The sequence below is a fragment of the Miscanthus floridulus genome, chromosome 17, assembly GCF_019320115.1.
Source record: "Miscanthus floridulus cultivar M001 chromosome 17, ASM1932011v1, whole genome shotgun sequence".
NCBI lineage: Eukaryota > Viridiplantae > Streptophyta > Magnoliopsida > Poales > Poaceae > Miscanthus > Miscanthus floridulus.
Genome location: NC_089596.1, coordinates 94,350,214 through 94,363,373, shown reverse-complemented (window position 1 = coordinate 94,363,373; position 13,160 = coordinate 94,350,214).

The window sequence follows — 13,160 nt, the reverse complement described above, 5'->3', positions numbered from 1 at the left end:
TAAGTCTGTCCACTCGACGATGAAATCGACAAGTGCCTGAGACTTGATTGTAGTGCGGCTTGCAAACTCTAAGGAAAAGGGGCATAGCTCCATTGCCCATTTGACGATGCGCCCGTTCGCATCCTTGTTGCTAATGATGTCTCGCAGAGGATACTCAGTCATGACCACCACACCATATCCGTCGAAGTAGTGTTTCAACTTTCGGGATGTTATCAGTATGGCGTAGATCAACTTCTGAATCTGCGGGTACCTGGTCTTGGACTCATTGAGTACCTCACTAATGAAATAGATTGGTCGCTGTACCTTGTAGACGTGGCCGGGCTCGTCTCGCTCGACCACCATAGCCGTGGAGACTACTCGATTAGTAGCCGCAATGTAAAGCAGCGGTGTTTCGTCTTCTCTTGGAGCAGTGAGGACTGGAGGTGACGTAAGGTATTGTTTCAGCTGTGTAAAGGCAGCATCTGCTTCCTCCGACCACTCAAATTTTTCGGATGCTTTGAGTAGTTTGAAGAACGGTAATCCTTTTTCGCCTAATCTTGATATGAAACGGCTGAGGGCGGCCATGCACCCGGTGAGCTTCTGAACATCCTTCACCTTCTTGGGCGGCTTCATGTCCAAGACAGCTTTGACTTTCTCCGGGTTAGGGCGTATGCCGTCGTGACTGACGACGTTGCCAAGTAGTATGCCAGAGGGAACACCAAAGCTGCACTTCTTTGGGTTTAATTTCCACTGGAATGTGTTAAGGGCTGCAAATGTGCGTTCCAGGTTGTCAACAAGGGTATGTGCTTCCTTGGTTTTGACGACTATATCATCAACATAGGCCTCGACGAGGTCGTCTTTTATCTCGTCTTTGAGGCAGGCTTGTATAGCGCGTTGGTAGGTAGCTCCAGCGTTCTTAAGCCCGAACAACATGGTCGTGTAGCAGTAGGCGCCGAAAGGCGTGATAAAAGATGTCTTGATCTGGTCATCCTTTTTGAGAGCGATCTTGTGATAACCAGAGTAGCAATCGAGAAAGGAAAGGAGCTCGCAACCGGCGGTTGAATCTACGACCTCGTCTATGCGAGGTAAGCCGAAGGGGTCCTTAGGGCAGTGTTTGTTGAGATCAGTGTAATCAACGCACATTCTCCATTCATTATTCTTTTTGCGTACAAGAACCGGGTTGGCTAAACACTCCGGATGATACACTTCTTTTTTGTCGCGAGCGAACCGTCGTAACTTCTGCTTGATAGGTTTGGCCTTGCCGTTGACATTCAAGGAGTGCTCGATCAAATTCCGAGGTACACCGGGCATGTCAGCAGGTTTCCATGCGAACACATCCACGTTGCTCCTCAGGAACCTGACGAGCGCGTCTTCCTATTTGGGATCCAAGTTGGCCCCGATAAGGGCCGTTCTGCTGGGATCGTCGTCGACCAGCTGGATCACCTTGTGCTCCTTGGACTTGATGTTCTTGCATGGAGCTTCGAGCTCTGGGATCTCCAGGTGGTCGGCCGAGGTCTTCTTGGCGTCGAGCATGGTTTCGGCCATGCGAATAGAGAGGTCGTGAGCCTCTGCTATTTTGAAACTGTCGTCCTCGCAGGTATAAGCTGCGTACACGTTGCCTCGGAGGGTTAGAACTCCTTTCTCGGTAGGCATCTTGAGCACCAGATACCTCTAATGAGGTATGGTCATGAATTTGGTGAGCGACGGTCGACCAAGAATAGCATGGTAGGTGCCATCGAAGTCAGCGACCACAAAGTTGACGTAGTCGGTGCGGAAGTGGTCTGGGGTCCCAAACTGCACAGGTAGCGTGATCTGCCCGAGAGGTGTAGAGCTCTGTCCGGGGAGAACACCCCAGAACTGTGCCTCGTATGGCTTGAGATCCACCTGAGCTATCTTTAGGGCGGGTAGACTGTTCTTGAATAGTATATCGATGGAGCTGCCGCCGTCGATCAGTACTCTGTCGAACTGGACCTTGTTGATACAAGGATCGAGGACCAGGGGAAAACGTCCTGGCTCAGGTATTGCGGCCCATTGGTCCTTTCTGCTGAAAGAGATTTCACAGTGAGACCACGGAGGGAGCCGCGGATCGGCGAGGAGGTTGTCGGTGTTGGCCACGTTCAAACAAGCACGGGCGAGCAGCTTGTGTTCCCGCTTGGTCTCGATGGACATTTTTCTCCGATGATGGTGTGCACGCGATCGGTTGGCTTGACGTACTTGTGACGAGGGTCTACATCGTCGTCGTCGTTATCCTCGTTGCGTTGTTCCCCTGCGTCGTTAGGCTTGTCGGATGCATCCGGAGCCTGTTGACGCGTATAGATAGACTTGAGAACGCGGCAATTCTCCATGGTATGGTTTGACTTAGGATGGAGCAGGCAGGGCCCTTTCAATGCTTTGGCGTAGTCGTCTTCGTAATTACGACGTCCGCCACCCTTTTTAACGGTATTGACCTCGCCGTCGTCTTCCCGAGCACGCTTGCTCCTGTAATCGTCACGGCGGCTACGCCGCTGATTACGTTGGTCGCGGTGGTCGCGGGAGTTGTTGCGCTGGTTGCGGCGGTCAAAATTGTCGTTCCGACCACGGTTGCCGCGGTAGAAGTCGCGGTGTGGGGGTGGTCGGAGCGTGGAACCCTTTCTGCTTCTTCAATAATTATCTTCTTAGCGTCGTCGGCGTCCGCATATTTCTTAGCGGTGGCCTGGAGCGCCGTGACCGATTCAGGTCTCTTCCGGAGGAGCTTGTCTCTTAGGGCGTCGTGGAAGCGGAGGCCAGTGATGAAAGCCTCGATTGCCTCGTTGTCGGAGATTGATGGGACCTTGATGCGCATCTCCGAGAAACGCCGGACGTACTCACGCAGTGGCTCATCTTTCCGATCTCGGATCCGTTGCAGATCGTACTTGTTGCCCGGTTGTTCACAAATGGCGATGAAATTGTCGATGAAGGCTTGCTTGAGCTCCTGCCAAGAATCAAAGTAGTTCACCGACAAGCTGACCAGCCATTGGTGACCTGCATGGCCAACAGCGACCGGGAAGTAGTTAGACATGACGTGCTCGTCAGCCATGGCTGATCTGCACGTAGTTTCGTAGAGCATGACCCATAATTCGGGGTTTTCCTCGCCGTCGTACTTCTGAAGTTTCTCGAGCTTGAAATTCTTGGGCCATATGACTTAGCGAATGTGTGGAGTAAACTGCTTCAAACCCGGTGGGCCGTGGGCAGTGTCATACTCCATACGGCGATAGCTTTCATAGGATGCTCGATCGTCGGCTCTCTGGTTGATGCGAGCGCGCAGATTGCGTCCACCGAGGTAATGGTGGAGATCGTTATTGCCATCGTGGCGATCTCGATTGCCATATGGATTAGCCCTACGACCGTGGTTATCGTGGCGATTGTCGCGGTTGTCTCGGTGATTATCGTCCCGGACGTCGCGGCGGTTGTCCTCCCGACGGCGGTTGTCATCCTGACCACCATCATGGCCACCGTTTCCGCCTTGACGGTTGTCTGATGGGTCGTTGTTGCGCGAGCCACGTTGGTTGAGTGGCTGTGAGCGACTTGGGTGCTGGCGGCTGTGGCTTGACTCGACTGAGACGGATGGAGCCCGGACTTGATTTACAATCTCTGCGGTCTGGGCCATGGCAGCCGTCAGATAGGCTTGTATTTCATCGTGAACCGCTTGGGTTTCCGGGGTGTTGGGTAGCCGTTGCATTGTCGCCATGGCGACGGCTACGTTGGCACTTGGAGTCCTGAAGACCTGTTTGTCCCCCACCCTGTCGATAGCATCGTTAAGGTCGCGTGGCTGGACCCTTATGCGCCGCGCCTCCTGGTCTGCTTCAGCTTCGATTTGTCGTCGATTAAACCGGTCAATATTGCGTGCTTCGCGTGCAGTCCTTTCTTGTTCTGTTTTGCCAACTGCTGGCGGTTTGTCATTGCTGACAACATGGATCAAATCCCCTCGTCTTGGCGGGAAAGATGGAAATTGTGAAAACCCCGAGGCGTGGTCTGGGAGATCCAGATCGTACTTGACGCCGTCATCTTCGTGATGCTGAAGCTCGGTGTGGACAGATGCATTAGATGCGATGCCAGACGAGGAGCTGGAGTCGCCCTCTTGGACTGTGTGGATGGATCCTTCTTGATAATCTTCAATCCGGATCATATTGACGAAGTTGCGTGGCTTCGGCCGAGGTCGGTGCATAAAACACAGATCCAAGCGGCGATGTAGGTTATACGCGTAGTTGGAGGCAGCGTTTCGCAGGCCGTAGGGCTGGACCAGGTGATTCTCCGTCGAGGCTTCATACTCGGAGAGCCGGAGACCCGTCGTGGAGGCTGGCCGGCGACAAGCGGAGCGCCCTTCAGGAGTAGATATGACCACGAGATCTGTACCAAGTCGTGCAGGACGACTGGTCCGAGCTGGTCGGGTAGATCTGTTGTGGGGAGCGGTTACCTGCTCATTAGGTTGACTTTGAATCGTTCTTACCAGAGCTAGGGTTTCAGCGAGTTTGGTGCCGACCCGATCGATGGAGTCAAGCAGGTCGGTGTTGTCGATCTGCTTTCCTTTGTAGCGGGGAAGCGGATGACGAGTTGTCGGCGTGGCTGAAGATGATGCAGGCGTGGTCGGAGCCAGATGTACCGTGATCGGAGCCAGATCCATCGTGGTCGGAGCCGTATCCGTCGTGGTCGGAGCCATGGCCGATGCAGGTGAAGCAGTGGTCGGCGCAGACTTAATCCACGCCTCCTCCGGGGTTATGGCGATGAAGTCGTCGGAGCCGGTGGTCCAGGTGATCTGGCCAACGGTGAACGTGAGGCCGTTCGGCGTAGCCATGGAGCCGGAGATGATGACCATCTTGTTTGCTTGGAGAGCAGTACGCACACCCCCTACCTGGCGCGCCACTGTCGACGAAATATGGTCGGCAGTCTACCTAGGGGTATGCCCAAAGTAGTAGATTGTCGGCAGACAGATGCGCAAGCCACAAACAAGACGGTGACGCAAGACAGACACAAAGTTTTATCCAGGTTCGGCCGCCCAGAAGGCGTAATACCTACGTCCTGCGTCTGATTTGTATTGCTGTATGTCAATGAGAGATGTTTTTTAGAGGGGTCCCCTACCCGCCTTATATAGTCCGGAAGGCAGGGTTACAGATCTAGAAACTAATCCTAGCCAGTTACAATTGCCATACATGGTCGGATAAGGATTCCTATTCTAACCGACCAGGATCTTGCTTGGTCGCCAAATCTATTTTGACTCCTTACGCGGGACTCCGAACAGGTTGGCCGGGCCGCGCGTCATCTTTTGGTGGACCGAACCCACTGATCCGGGCCGGCCCAAGCCTAGCCGTAAGGGTATAGGGGCTAATACCCCCACAGCCCTGAAGGTATCAAAGGATTCATTTGGCAGCAGCAAGGTGACTCTCCCTAGGATCATGCATGTGAAGACAGATCTGCTGGACTGCGTAGGCAATGTCGGGCCTGGTGAAAGTGAGGTATTGTAAAGCACCCGCAAGGCTACGATAATTTGTAGGATCAGCAACAGCAGGACCACCATCAGCAGAGGCTTTGGCGCAGGTGTCAACAGGGGTAGAGCAAGGTTTGCAATCAGTCATGCCATGACGAGCCAAGATATCCAGAGCATACTACCGTTGGGAGAGAAAAATAGCAGCACCTCGTCGTTGAACTGACATGCCAAGGAAGTGATGAAGAGGACCAAGATCTTTCATGGTGAATTCCTTCTTCAAAGCATCAATAACACGGCTGAGAAGCTGCTGGGAGGATGCAGTGAGTATGATGTCATCAACATAAAGAAGAAGGTAGACTGTGTCAGCACCCCGGCGGTAGATGAACAGGGAGGTGTCCGAGCGAGCTTCAGAGAATCCCAAAGTGACCAAATAAGCAGCAAACCGACTGTACCAAGCGCGTGGTGCCTGTTTCAGACCATACAGGGACTTGTTCAGCTTGCAGACATGATTGGGAAGAGCAGAATCAGTGAAACCTGTGGGCTGCGAACAGTAGACGGTCTCTGAAAGAACCCCATGAAGAAAAGCGTTCTTCACATCAAGTTGATGTATAGGCCAATCCCGAGAGTGGGCCAAAGTGATAACCGTGCGGACAGTTGCAGGTTTGACAACGGGGCTGAAGGTTTCATCATAGTCGACGCCTGGCCGTTGTGTAAAGCCTCGAAGAACCCAGCGAGCCTTGTATCTGTCCAGGGAACCATCAGCATGAAATTTGTGTTTGAAGATCCATTTTCTAGTGACCACGTTTGCCTTGGCAGGGCGAGGAACGAGGTCCCAAGTGTGGTTCTCAATAAGAGCTACATGTTCTTCTTCCATGGTGCAACGCTAGTGAGGATCAGTGAGGGCGTCACGACAAGACCGAGGAATTGGTGACAGCGCCTCGGTGTGAAGATGAAGGCACGGTTGGTGATATCCAGACTTCCCACGGGTCATCATGCCATGAGAGTTGGCGACCAGTGGGATGGGAACAACATCGACAGGAGGAGCAGCCTTCACGTAGCGAGGTGGTGAAGGGACGATGCTCGAGCGCCGGGAGGGAGCAGCAATGGGAGACGTCGGTGAAGGTGCTGGAGCAGGAGCGCGCCGGGAGTAGACTTGGGTGATAGGCGGTTTGTTGAACGCCGTCGGTGGTGCCCAGGTCATGGTGGGCGCCATGGGCACCATGGGTGCCGGAGCCACCACGGGTGCTGAAGGCACCATGGGCGCCGGACGAGCAGCAGGCATCATCGGCGATGGAGAGGTAGTAGGTACCGGGGACGCCGGAGGTGGAGCCGAAAGTGCGGGGAAGCCTGGTGGAGACCTGGGTGCCCGCGGGAGATGACCAGGGCTGTGTGAGAGCACTGGCAGCAGTGGAGGCTCATCGGGCGCTCAACCTGTAGGGGTGCAGCAGCCACGGGCAGGGAGCTGGCACGGCCTGAAGTAGTGGGTGTACCTGTAGAATGAATAGGAGCTGGTGGAGCCTCATTATTAGTTAGAAAATCAAGCTCGTCGGGTGGAGGAGATGATCGGTGATGGGAGAAAGGAAAATGGGATTCGTCAAAGATAACATAGCGAGAGATGATGACCCGGTTGGAGGTGAGATCAAGGCAGCGATAACCTTTGTGATCAGGGGAATAACCAAGAAAGACGCATAAAGTAGAGCGAGGAGCAAGCTTATGTGGGGCAGTGGCAGTGAGATTAGGATAGCAGGCACACCCAAAGACCCAAAGTTCGTGGTAGGAAGTGTGAGTGGCATGGAGGACGAAGTAGGGTGTGGACAGACCCAACGTCTTGGTGGGAAGACGGTTGATCAGATAGGTGGCAGTGGCAAGAGCGTCGACCCAATAGGAGGGAGGCATAGATGCTTGAAACAGTAAGGTGCGGATGACATTATTTGTGGTGCGAAGGATGCGCTCAGCCTTGCCGTTTTGCTGCGAGGTGTATGGACAAGACATACGCAGGGAAACGCCTTTGGCAAGAAAGAAAGCGCGAGAGGAAGAGTTGTCAAACTCACGGCCGTTATCGCATTGGATGGATTTTATGGGGCACCTAAACTGAGTGGAGACATAGGCGAAAAAATTAGAGAGAGTGGAAAAAGTGTCAGATTTGAGGCGAAGTGGGAAAGTCCATAGAAAATGCGAGTAGTCATCAAGTATAACTAAATAGTACTTGAAACCAGAAATGTTGAGTATAGGAGAGGTCCACAAATCACAATGCACTAAATCAAAAGGTTTGGATGCCCTGGACATCGAACTAGTGAAAGGTAACCGAACATGTCGTCCAAGCTGACAAGCATGACATAAAGAGGTGTCGCCGGGCTTGCTGCAGATAATAGAGGAGGACTGAGCAAGGTGTTGGAAGGCATCCTTGCCGGGGTGACCAAGGCAACGGTGCCAATCAATCGTCGACGAGGTGGTGACAAGAGCGCAGGAGCCGGACGATGATGATGGCAGCTGTAGGGTGTAGAGAGGTCCCGAGCTATTGCAGCGAAGGAGGATGGTGCCCGTGCGTAGGTCCTTTACAGAAATGCCAACAGGGTCAAATTCAACAGAAACATGGTTATCAGTGGTGAATTGACGAACAGAGAGAAGATTTTTGATGATGTCAGGAGCAAGGAGAACATTGTTGAGGCGAAAGGGACCGGGAAGGGTGGAGTAACCGGTGCCAACCACAGGGAGAGTGGCACCGTTGCCAACAACAATGGAAGAGGGAAAGGTGGAGGAAGAGGATAAGGTAACCATACCGGGGTTGGATGTGATGTGGGAGGAAGCACCTGAATCGACAACCCAATCGCTGCTGCCCGATGGCGTAAGGGTCACAGTGCTGAAAGCGTTGGCGAGGGAGTGTGGATCCCAAGGTGCCCATGCAGGAGGGGGTGCCTGAACCGGTGCCTGGGAGTACAGACCGTGGCTCGGTGCCTGAGAGTACAGACCAGGGCCCGGTGTGGAGTATGGTGGAGGAGCCGGAGCCATGGCAGCCATCAGAGCTTGCTGCTGGTGTGGAGGGAAGCCGGCGCAAGGCCGTGGAGCATGAGGACCGCCTGGGTTGGAGCCGGGCCACATATGAATGGACCCAGTCCATGGATTGAACACGGAGGGCCATGGCGAGCCTCCAGAGCCACCTTGGCCACCTCCAGAGCCGCCTTGGCCACGCCCACCGCGGCGACGGCGCCCACGTCCGCTGCCAGAAGGGGCGCCCCCAGTAGAGGGAGATCCCTGAGGGGGGTGCGGTGGCGCAGGAAGTGGAGCCGCAGGCGGCTTGCTGGTCGGTGTAGCGAGAAGCGCCGAGGGAGGAGCCATAGGCTGGTCCATGTTGAGCTCAGCAAGGCGCAGGTCTGCGCGAACGTCGCTGAAGGAAGGAAACGGCTTCTGGCGAGTGATCAGTTGTGCCATGAACTGAAACCGTTCGTTGAGGCCGCGCAAGACGTTCAGGACGAGCGTACGATCACTGATGGGCTCGCCAAGATCAGCAAGGGCATCAGCCTTGGTCTTCATCTGGCGGCAGTAGTCGTCGATGGAGAGGGCGCCCTGAGAGAGGTTGCGAAATTCAGCATCAAGGAGTGTCCGGGATTCACGATTTCCCAGGAACTGATTCTCGACCCCGAACCAAGCCGCCCGGGCAGTGGTGCCAGCGTGCTCGTGGACGATGTCCAGAAGGTCGGGGGAGATGGTGTTGAAAATCCAGGAGACGACCACGCAGTCCATGCGAGACCATGCCGGATCGTCGGGGCGGGCGTCATCGCTGAGGACATGGTCCCTCAGGGAGAACCGCCCGAGGGTGAGGAGGAAGTAGCCGCGCCACTTGGAGTAGTTCGATGACGACTGGAGTTCGAGGACGATGGGGATCAGGTGCTTGATGTTCTGGACAGCAGCCGCCTGGCTGTGGAGATGAGCAATGGCCGCGGCTTCAGAGTGGGCGTCATCGTCGTCCTTGAGTAGCTCCGCGCGAAGACGATTGCGGAGGGCGGCAGCCTACTGCTCTAGGGCGTCAGCCTGCGCGCGCTCTTGGTCAAGAGCAGCGGCGGCAGTGCGAACGCGCTCCTGGGCGGCGGCGGCAGACTTCAGGAGGTCGGCCTCCTGTTGGAGCTACTGGCTGCGCTCGGCGTTGGAGGAGCGGATGGAGATGGCCTGGGCCTCCAGCAGCTCGGCGGCGGAGGTAGCTTCATCACGAAGCTTGGCCGCAGCAGCGGTGGCCGAGAGACCGGTGCTGGAGTCACCGGAGGTAGGGGTATCGGCGGCCGTGGGCGCAGTAACAGCGGGCGTAGCGGTCCTGGGGGTGCGCGCGCGGCAGGGGGCGCGAGCACGGCGCCTGGGAAAGAGGGGCGGAAGCGGCACAGGACTCAAAAGTCTCGTGATACCATGATAGAAGCCTAACTAGGCTGAGATGTTATACATAAAATGGCTGTGTTACAAGAGGGTTACATATATAGCCTAGGATACAGAGGTGCCCAAGGGGCCAGACCCGAAGGGGCCAATTTAGACGAGTGATAGATTACAGAGGAGCCCAAAGGGCCAAGCCTAGCCTGGAGGAGGTGGCGCATTCATATGTAGAGTAGAAGCATTCACATAGAAACTAGATATTCTAACAGATAGAAAGGATTGAGAAGTAGAGTTGCACAGCCTCCAAAGTGAGTTGTTCCTGTGGTACATAGTATATTGGTAGGTATACTGCAACACTTGAACAAGCAGGAAACACACCATTGACTGGACTAAAATGCTAACATAAACCTGATCAAAGAGGCTCTTTTTCAAGGATGCTGCCTGGCGTTGCAAATTAGAATACTCCATTTATAAATGAATGCCTTCAAGGCAGAGTAGGCAAAATGCATATGCAACTGGTTGGTCACCTTGCTTGTAAAATAGTTGGCTACGAGATCCATTTATATAGCCGAGGAGGCTATTGCTATAGTCCAACATAGTAAAAGTGAAGATATTTCAAAGAATGAACAACAAATATTAGCATGCCACGTACAGAAGGGATTTTATTGCCAAGGTGTGCAACATCTATCCACATTTTGGACAATGACTTAAACTGCTGTGTATCTGATGCTCCTTTGAGGTGCATGCTGTGCACATTCAGCCTGAAGAAACAATAACTGCTCTTCTTTCAATTAAGCAGACTGATTAGTACAGGATCCAAGAAGATTGCCATTTCATTGGTTATCCATAAGCAATCCTCCTGGCCAATGTTTATTATCACTTGTGATGAAAAATTCCTAACATTTCACATGGTCAATAATACATTAGCATCTCAGGTAGTACTCTATTCCTCATCAACTCTAGCTTTCTGCCTTTCACAAACTCTGATGTTTCGTCATCAGAGTTTTTTTTTCCTGAGATATTGCTTTAGTTTCTACTTGTTCTATCCTTTTTGTACTGGGCAGGTCTTCAATCAATGGAGAACAAGGAGATGCTGGAACTTGAAGCAGAGGTACCGAAAGGGTTGGCACTGCACTTTCACCAGCAGGAAGCAGAACATGGCCAAGAAGTGGCATTGATAACTCTGTGAAAGCATCTATGTTATGACCGGCACCCATTATACAAGGTGTAGGCCCATGTTATGGCAAGTGGAGCCAGCCCAGGGGCCACGTGGTACTGTAGCACGTGGTACTGTAGCACGTGAAAGAGATATGTTAGATTGATTCGGTTAGGATATTTTCTTAGGGGTCAAGTCAGTCATCTCTATAAAAAGAGAACCATGTATTAGTTATAATCAAGTAGAAACAATCTATTGTTTCCGGCTTCCCCTGGGAGCCAGGAGTTCCTAACCGAGCCACCGCTCCCTCGCTGCAGCCACGGCACCGCCGCACCGTCTTCCTCGTGCACTTCGACCTCGCCCTCCAACCTCCCACGCATACAACCTACGGTCCCTCTCTAGCAGGACCAAGGTTCCTAGCAGCTTGGTACCAGAGATTCCAGGCACGATGACCTCCGCTCCTGCTCAGCCACGTCGCGCCACCGCCGATGTCGTCCATGCCGCTGCCCACGGCGTCCTCTGAGCTCTCGGACGCGTCCACCTCGTCGGGCGGCTCGCTCCCCCTGGAAACCCTGGCTGGCGTGATCGATCAGCTCAGCCGCAACATTGATCAGCTTGGCCGCAACATGGTCGCCATGCAGGCGTCCTTGGCCAGCCTCCTCCCACCACCTCCCCCTCCACAACAGCCGGCACCACCACCACCTCCACAGCCGTCGCAGCCGCAGACGATCTTCCCCTACGGCATGCCCTAGACCAGCGGGACGGGGGTGCCCCTCCACTTGCTGCGGTGGCCGGCCTCGCCGTCTCCCATCCTGTCATGGGCGATGGGCTCGACGACTCCACCCATCTACACTATGGCCAGGACCCCTACACCATCGACAGCCGCGGTCGCGGCGTCCTCCGGGGCACGCCAGCCGCCCCCGACCAGCGGCATCGGCTATGGAGGGACGGACGGTACCCTCGTCTACGGTGGAGGCGGGTACTCCGGCGGCGCCCTATACGCGGAGGACTCGTCTGCCGCTGCTCCCAACGGCGCCCATGCCCCTCCCAAATTTTACAAGCTGGAGTTCCCAACATTAGACGGCGCCGTTGATCCGCTCAATTGGCTCAACCACTGCGAACAGTTTTTCCGCAACCAGCGAACATTGGCTTCGGATCGCACATGGCTAGCTTCGTACCACCTTCGCGGCGCTGCTCAAACTTGGTACTATGCGCTGGAACAAGATGAAGGCATGTCGACCTGGGAACGCTTCCGCGACCTGTGCCAGCTCCGTTTCGGGCCCCCAACGCACGGCACGCGGCTGGCCAAGCTCGCCCGGCTACCCTTCCAGTCATCGGTCCAGGAGTATTCGGACCGCTATAATGTCGTGCTCTGCCATGCTCGCGACCTCAATCCTCGCCAGAAGGCGGAACTGTTCGTGGGTGGCCTTCCCGAGCACATCAAGGTCGACGTCGAGATGCGGGATCCACCCGACCTTCAGACCGCCATGTATTTGGCCCGGGCATTCGAGCGTCGCGCGGCGGCCATGCCTCCAGCGCCTCTGCAGCAGGGTGCCTGACCTCCTCAGCGGCCTGGCCTTCCCCCGCGCGTGCCAGGCACGGGTGCTCCTCCAGCTGGAGCCCCTGTGCCCCAGGGGGCGGACCAGCAGCGGTGAACGGGGCGCCCCCGGTGCGCCAGTTCCGCCGCCTCACGCCAGACGAGCAACTGGAGCGGCGTCGACAAGGGCTTTGCTTCAACTGTGATGAGCCCTACGTCTGCGGCCACGTGTGCCCATGGCTCTTCTACCTCGAGTCGGACTGACTACATCGATGACGGGCTGGGGGATGCCGCGGCGATGGATGACGTCGCCAACCCCGCGGCTCCGGACGCCCAGGAGCCTGCGACCGCTAATGCTTTCGTGGTCTCTCTACACGCACTTGCAGGGATGCGCACGGACAATACGATGCTACTCCTGGTGATGGTTAAAGGGGAGCGGCTGTTGGCGCTACTCGACACCGGCTCCACGCACAACTTCCTCCATGGCTCGACGATGCGCCGCCTACGGCTCGCCCCGACGGGCGGTGAGCAGCTCCGTGTCACCGTGGCCGACGGCGACCGGCTCCCTTGCGAGGGCATTGCTCGCCACGTGCCCATCCGCACCGGCTTGGAGTCCTTTTCCATCACGTGCGTCGGATTGGACTTGGGCTGTTTCGACTTCATCCTCGGCGTCGACTACCTACGGACCTTGG